Source organism: Nicotiana tomentosiformis, chromosome 1 (genome assembly GCF_000390325.3).
Source record: "Nicotiana tomentosiformis chromosome 1, ASM39032v3, whole genome shotgun sequence".
In the NCBI taxonomy this organism is placed as follows: Eukaryota; Viridiplantae; Streptophyta; class Magnoliopsida; order Solanales; family Solanaceae; genus Nicotiana; species Nicotiana tomentosiformis.
The window spans coordinates 92,620,208-92,628,502 of record NC_090812.1 but is presented as its reverse complement, the minus strand read 5'-3'; positions in this window follow the sequence as shown (position 1 = coordinate 92,628,502).

Genomic DNA, 8,295 nt, shown 5'->3' with positions numbered 1-8,295 from the left:
GAATCAGGATTTGACGGTTCCAATAGCTCCGTATGGTGATTTTGGACTAAGGAGCGTGTTCGAAATTCTATTTGGAAGTCCGTAGTTAAATTAGGCTTGAAATGGCTAAGACAAGAATTTAAGTTTGGAAGTTTACCGGGGAGTTGACTTTTTGATATCGGGGTCGGAATCCAATTTCAAAAATTTTCATAACTCCGTTATGTCATTTAAGACTTGCACGCAAAATTTGGTGTCATTCCAAGTAGTATAAGTATGATTCAGCGCGTTCGGAGGAAGTTAGAAACTTGAAGTTCATATTTTGATCCAATTCGGTTTTGGGGTGCGATTCTTAGTTTCGTTGTTGAATTTTGTATTTTGAGAGTTCGAGCAAGTCCATATTATGTTTTCAGACTTGTTGGTGCATTTGGACGGGGTCCCGGGGGGCTCGGGTGAGTTTTGAACCACCCGGAGCTAAGTTGGAAAAACCAGAAATTTCCAGTTCTGGTTTCCTTCTTCGCGAACGCGGAAGGACCCTCGCGTTCGTGAAGAAGGAAAATGGGAGTTGGGCTATTGCTCTTTGCGTTTGCGTGGAGGGTGACGCGTTCGCGAAGCCCGGGAGTTTTGGCTTATGCGTTCGCGATGGTCGACTCGCGTTCGCGAAAGAGGAATGGGACCGGTGTGGATTTTTCCCTACACGTTCGCGAGGGAGATCACGCGTTCGCGAAGGGCAGGCCAGTAAGCCTTCGCGTTCGCGAGACCCCTGTCGCGTTCACGAAGGGTAATTTTGAGGCTCAGGAAAATAGCCTTCGCGAACGTGAAGCCTTGACCGCGTTCGCGAAGAAGGGGTCATCAGTGCTGGGCAGAATGTCTTAAAAACGGGGTTTCACCATTTTTAACCCCATTTCTTCCATTATTGGGCGATTTTGAAGCTTTTTGAGAGGGGATTTCAACTAGTAACCTGAAGGTAAGTTAATTCTACACACTTTGAGTTAAATACATAGATTATGGGTAAATTATAACTTGAGAATCTTGGAAATCAAGGATTAGAGGAAAAACCCATATTTGTATAAAAATGAGATTTTAACCACGAAAATGGTTATGGAATTGGATAGAAATTATATATTTGAGTTCTTGAGATTATGGATAACGTTTTCATCCGAGAATTTCAGGAATCCGGGCACGTGGACCCGGGGTGAATTTTAGAAATTATACCATTTTGGGTTGGGTAATTTATTTAATAGCCTAAATTCAAATTATTGAACATGTATTAATTATTTTGTATAATATTTGGATAGTTTCGGATTTTTCGGCATCAAATTGAGAATTTAACGCGACGTGGTAATCGAAAAGTGGACTTTGAGACAAGGTAAATCTCTTGTCTAATCTTGTGAGGGAGAAATTACCCCATAGGTAATTGAAGTAATAATTATTGCTAATTGTGGAGGCTACGTACGCACGAGGTGACGAGAGTCTGTGCGTAGCTACTATTAATGCTAAAGTCTGGGTAGTTTAGGACTCAAAGTATGAATTACTTGTGCAAATTATATTCTTTGTTTTATATATATATATATATATATATATATATATATATATATATATATATATATATATATATATATATATATATATATTGTGAATTGTGAATTGTGAATTGTTAGGTAAAGATATTAAAAGATGAAAATCTCATATGCTTAATTTCCTATTTAAATTAATTAATTGTTAAAAGAATTTGTTCATTCATTTCGAATTGATCTTATAATAAATATACTCTCCTTCCGGAGGTACATAACAAAATGTCCTTCTTTCTTGTGGAGCGGGCCGAACGCCTCGGCAGGATAGATGCATCTATGGATCACGGCGCACGTCCCTCGGCAGTGTACACGATACTCTGGATCGGGCCGTACGACCTCGACAGAAATCGTGCCTAATAATAATAATAAATACACGATGCCTCGATGTTTTTAATTTGCAGCTTGTGAATTTAATTAATAGTTTGGAAGTTGTTGAACTTGAAATTGAAAGAATTTAATTATTTTTTTTGATTTAATAAAATTATTGTTAACCCTGTGAATCATGCCGATTTAAATAAATTCTATTTTATTCTATTTATTATTCTTGACCCCTTAGTGAGTGTCAAAGTCGACCATCTCGTCTCTACCACTTCGAGATTAGGCTTGATACTTACTGGGTAAACGTTGTTTACGTACTCATACTACACTTGCTGCACTTTTTATGCAAGACCTGAGACAAGTACTAGTGGAGGACCTATCATTTTACACCCACGTTATTCAGAGACGTAATGGTGAGCTGCCTTTCTGAGCCATTCTGCAGCTACCAGTGTCTCTTCTTGTATTTACGTTCTGTCTATTTTATTTCAGACAATATTTGGAGTTTTGTATAATCTACTAAATGCTCATACACTTGTGACACCAGGTCTTGGCACACACATTGGTAGAATTTGGAATTGTATTTTTTTTTTGGATTTAAGTTAATTGGTATCTTTTCTAATTTTTTGAATATTGCTAGTAAAATAATAAAATTACTTAGAAAATTATTCTAAAAATAATTGATATATGTTTAATTTATTTTTTGGCTTGCCTAGCTGTAGTGTTGGGCACCATCACGACCTATAGGTGAAATTGGGTCGTGACAACATAGTATCAGAGCACTAGGTTCATTTAGGTCTCACAAGTTATGAGCAGACCTAATAGAGTCTTACGGATCGGTACGGAGACGTATATACGTATCTTCGAGATGCTATAGGGTGTTAGGAAACTACCTTTCTTCATATTCCATCGTGCAATTAATGTAGTACTAAATATCCTTCTCTTATTCTCTCACAAACGGTGAGAACGCGCTCTAATGAGGTTCCAAGACAGGGAAGAGCTACTCCCCCAGTTGCTAGAGGCCGAGGGAGGGCTCCAGCCCGTGGTAGAGGGCGAGGACGTCCCAGGACTGTTCCAGTTATGCCGCCAGTGGGTCCAGCAGAGAATCCCATTATTGAGGAACATGGTGAGGTGCCTGTGGCAGAGCCAGCTACAGCGTATTTCACATCTGCACCGGGATTCCAGGATGTCATGGGTTGTATGCTGCGATTCATGGACACTATGACTCAGGCCGATTTATTTTCGGCAGACCCAACCATATCTCAGGCGGGCGGGGGAGCACAGACCCCTACCATACAGGCTCATGGACAGGCAACTGCTGTATATCAGACCCAGGGTGCCCTACCCCGCAGAAATTATTGGATAGATGGACTAGATTACATCCTCCTATCTTTGGGGGTGAGCGACATGAGGATCCTCAGGACTTCATTGATCGGTGCAAGGATATACTGCACAACATGAGGATATTGGAGTCTCATAGGGTAGACTTTGCTACTTTTCAGCTAGAGGGCAGGGTCCGTAGATGGTGGAAGTCATGTTCTTGGCACACCAGCAGATTCTCCTCCCATGACTTGGGACAGGTTCACCCATATCTTCCTGGAGAGGTATATTCCACCCTCCCAGAGGGAAGAGTTGCGGTTTCAGTTCGAGCAGCTCTAGCAGGGTCAGATGTCAGTGACCGATTATGAGGCGAGGTTCTCTGAGTTATCTCGCCATGCACTTATGATACTCCCTACTAAGGCGGAGAGAGTGCGGAGGTTTGTTGCGGTTTTACATACTGGCATTCATGCCACTATGGCTCGAGAGGTTGAGATGTGTACTTCTTTTGAGCTAGTCGTGGAGATAGCCCGGAAGATTGAGGGTGTGCGTCAGCGTAGCCGAGAGCAGGTTACTAGAGATAAGCGGCTTAGATATTCTGGAGAGTTCAGAGGTGCTCCATCTGGGGGCAGAGGTAAGTTCGTGAGAGGGCAGTCCAGCATGCTCCCATATCCAGCACTACCGCCTCCTCGAGGTGCTCCAGTGCGACCTTATTTCAGTGCTATACTAGAGAGTTCTTATCGCCCACCAGCTATTCAGGGTCCTCCTAATGGGTATTCAATTCCCCAGGGCCAGTCTCTTAGTCAGTAGCCCATCGCACCGAAGAGTTGTTACGAGTACGGGGATCCCAGTCACATACGGAGATTCTGCCCTAGGTTTCGGGGTAAACTAGTGTAACAGGGTCAGCAGCCTATGATTACTGGACTAGTTGTCCGACCACCAAGAGGTGGAGGAAAGGTGGGTAGGGGTCGTCCTAGAGGTGGAGTTCAGCCAGGCAGAGGCTAGCCAATTGGCACTCCAGCTCGGTTCTATGCTTTTCCGGCCAGACCAGATGCAGAGGCCTCAGATGTCGTGATTACAGGTATTATTTCTGTTTGCGGCAAATATGCCTCAATATAATTTGATACAAGATCTACGTATTCATATGTGTCATCTCTATTTGCTCCATTCCTGGGTGTTTCTCGTGAGTCCTTGAGTACTCATGTTTATGTGTCCACTTATGTGGGCGATTTTGTTGTTGTGAATCGGATCTACCGGTCCTGTATTATTACATTCTATGGTTATGAAACTAGAGAAGATCTCCTATTGCTTGAGATGACCGATTTTGAAATTATTCTGGGCATGGACTGGTTATCTCCATATCATGCTATTCTAGATTGTTATGCCAAGACTGTTACCTTGGCTATTCCAGCATTGCCTAAGTTGGAGTGGAAGGGTTCATATGTTAGTTCATTTAATCGAGTTATTTCTTTTATAAAGGCTCAACATGCGGTTGAGAAGGGTTGTTTAGCTTATCTAGCTTATGTTCGGGATACTACCGCAGAGACTCCGGCTATTGATTCAGTTCTTGTAGTTCGGGAGTTCTCCGATGTATTTTCTTCAGATCTTCCAAGTATGCCACCTGATCGTGATATTTATTTCTGTATTGACTTGGCTCCAGATACACAGCCTATATCTATCCCACTGTATCGCATAGCTCCGAAAGAATTGAAAGAACAGCTTGAGGAGTTACTAGCCAAAGGGTTCGTCAGACTGAGTGTATCGCCTTGGGGTGCACCGGTATTATTTGTGAAGAAGAAGGATGGAACGATGCGAATTTGTATTGATTATTGCCAATTGAACAAAGTCACTATTAAGAACAAGTACCCGTTGCCGCGTATTGATGATCTATTTGACCAGTTGCAGGGTTCTAGGGTATTTTCTAAGATCGACTTGAGGTCGGGGTACCATCAGTTGAAGATTCGGGATCCGGGTGTTCTGAAGACTGCTTTCCGGACTAGATATGGTCATTATGAGTTTCTGGTAATGTCCTTTGGTTTGACTAACGCCCCGGCAGAATTCATGGATTTGATGAACATGGTATTCAGACCATATATTTATTCGTTTATAATTGTCTTCATTGATGATATTTTGATCTACTCGCGCAGTAAGGAGGAGCGCGAGCAACATATGAGAGTAGTGCTTCAGACGCTGCGGGAACAAAAGTTATATGCTAAGTTCTCTAAATGTGAGTTTTGGCTAAAGTCTGTAGCATTTCTGGGGAATATTGTATCGGGCGAGGGTATTAAGGTTGATGCCAAAAAGATTGAGGCAGTTAAGAATTGGCATCATCCCACTTCGGCGACTGAGATCAGGAGTTTCCTAGGTTTAGCAGGTTATTATCGTCGATTCATGGAAGGTTTTTCATATATTGCACCACCTTTGACCAAATTAACCCAGAAGGGTGCTCCGTTTCGATGGTCCGATGATTGTGAGGTGAGCTTTCAGAAGCTCAAGACAACATTGACTACAACACCAATGTTAGTGTTGACTTTTGGTTCGGGGATATATACAGTGTATTGTGACGCTTCACGCCTTGGCTTGGGTTGTGTACTGATGCAGGAAGGGCGAGTTATTGCATATGCTTCACGCCAGCTGAAGCCCCACGAGAAGAATTATCCAGTACATGATTTGGAGTTAGCTGTGATTGTTCACGCTCTTAAGATTTGGAGGCATTATCATTATGGGGTGTCTTGTGAAGTTTACACGGATCATCGCAGTTTGCAGCATTTGTTCAAGCAAAGGGACCTAAATTTGAGGCAGCGCAGATGGCTGGAGTTACTGAAAGATTATGATATTACTATCCTGTATCATCCAGGCAAAGCAAATGTGGTTACAGACGCCTTAAGTAGAAAGGCGGAAAGTATGGGTAGTTTGGCCTTCATTTCAGTAGAGGAGAGACCATTAGCTTTGGATATTCAGTCCTTGGCTAACAGACTTGTGCGGCTAGATATTTCAGAGCCCAGCCGAGTTCTTACATATGTGGTAGCTCAGTCTTCACTATTTGAACATATCAAGGCTCGCCAGTATGATGATCCACACTTAATGGTTCTTCGAAAAACGGTACTACGGGGTGGTGCCAAGGAAGTTACTATTGGCGCGGATGGTGTTCTGCGACTCCAGGATCATCTATGTGTTCCTAATGTGGATAGACTGAGGAAGAAGATCCTAGAGGAAGTACACAGTTCTCGGTATTCTATTCATCCGGGTGCTACGAAGATGTATCGTGATTTGGGGCAGCATTATTGGTGGAGACGAATGAAAAAGGACATAGTTGAGTATGTAGCTAGGTGTCTAAATTGGCAGCAAGTCAAATATAAGCACCAGAGGCCAGGTGGCCTACTTCAGCAGATGACTATACCAGAGTAGAAATGGGAACACATCACTATGGACTTTGTAGTTGGGTTGCCGCGGACCTTGCGGAAGTTTGATGCAGTTTGGGTCATTGTTGACAGGTTGACCAAGTCGGCACACTTCATTCCGGTTGTGACTACGTATACTTCAGAGAGGTTGGCCCAGATTTATATTCAGGAGATAGTTCGGTTGCACGGTGTGCCAATTTCTATCATATCAGATAAAGGCCCTCAGTTTACTTCACATTTATGGAGAGCAGTGCAGAGTGAATTGGGGACCCGTGTAGAGCTCAGCACAGCCTTTCATCCGCAGACCGACGGGCAGTCAGAGCAGACAATTCGGATTTTGGAGGATATGCTCAGGGCATGTGTGATTGACTTTGGAGGTCAGTGGGATCGTTTCTTGCCTTTGGCCGAGTTTGCTTATAACAACAGTTACCAATCCAGCATCGAGATGGCTCCATTTGAGGCTTTATATGGTCGGCGATGTCGTTCGCCCATCGGATGGTTTGAGCCCGGTGAGGCTAGATTATATGGTACGGATTTGGTGAAAGATGCCTTGAAAAAGTAAAGCAGATTCAGGAACGACTTCGTACAACACAGTCCAGACAGAAGAGTTACACGGATCAGAAAGGGCGTGACTTATCTTTTATGGTAGATGAAAATGTTCTCTTGAAGGTTTCGCCGATAAAGGGAATCATGAGATTCGGGAAGAAGGAAAAGTTAAGCCCAAGGTTTATAGGCCCATTTGAGGTGTTGAAACGAGTTGGGGAGGTTGCTTATGAGCTTGCATTGCCTCCAAGTCTATCGGGAGTTCATCCGGTTTTCCACGTATCTATGCTCCGGAAGTATCATGCCGACCTATCACATGTGTTAGACTTTAGCACAGTTCAACTAGAGTAATAGTTTGGGCTATGAAGAAGAACCAGTTGCCATTGTTGATAAACAGGTTTGCCAGTTGAGGTCCAAGAGGATTTCTACAGTAAAAGTCCAGTGGAGGGGCCAACCAGTCGAGGAAGTGACTTGGGAGGTCGAGGAAAACATGCGAAGCAGATATCCATACTTATTCAGTACTCCAGGTATTATTCTAAATGCGTTCAAGGACGAACGTTTGTTTAAGAGGTAGAGAATGTAATGACCCAACCGGTCATTTTTACTTTTAGAACCATGTTTCCTAAAATAAAACTTTTCGTATGTGCTTTTAATGATTTATGACTTGCGGGGATGGTTGGTTCGGGATTTGAAAGTGTTTGGGTTGAAATCGGAAAAACTTGGTTCCTTAAGTTAGCCTTAAAAGGGCCAATTTTGACTTCAGTCAACATTTTGAGAAAAACGACCCCAGAATCGGGATTTGACGGTTCCAATAGCTCCGTATGGTATTTTGTACTTAGGAGCGTGTTCGAAATTTTATTTGGAAGTCCGTAGTTAAATTAGGTTTGAAATGGCTAAAATAAGAATTTAAGTTTGGAAGTTTGACCGGGGAGTTGACTTTTTGATATCGGGGTCGAAATCCAGTTCCGAATTTTTTTATAGCTCCGTTATGTTATTTAAGATTTGCACGCAAAATTTTGTGTCATTTCGAGTAGTATAAGTATGATTTAGCGCATTCGGAGGAAGTTAGAAACTTGAAGTTCATATTTTGATCCAATTCGGTTTTGGGGTGCGATTCTTAGTTATGTTGTTGAATTTCGTGTTTTGAGAGTTCAAGCAAGTCCGTATTA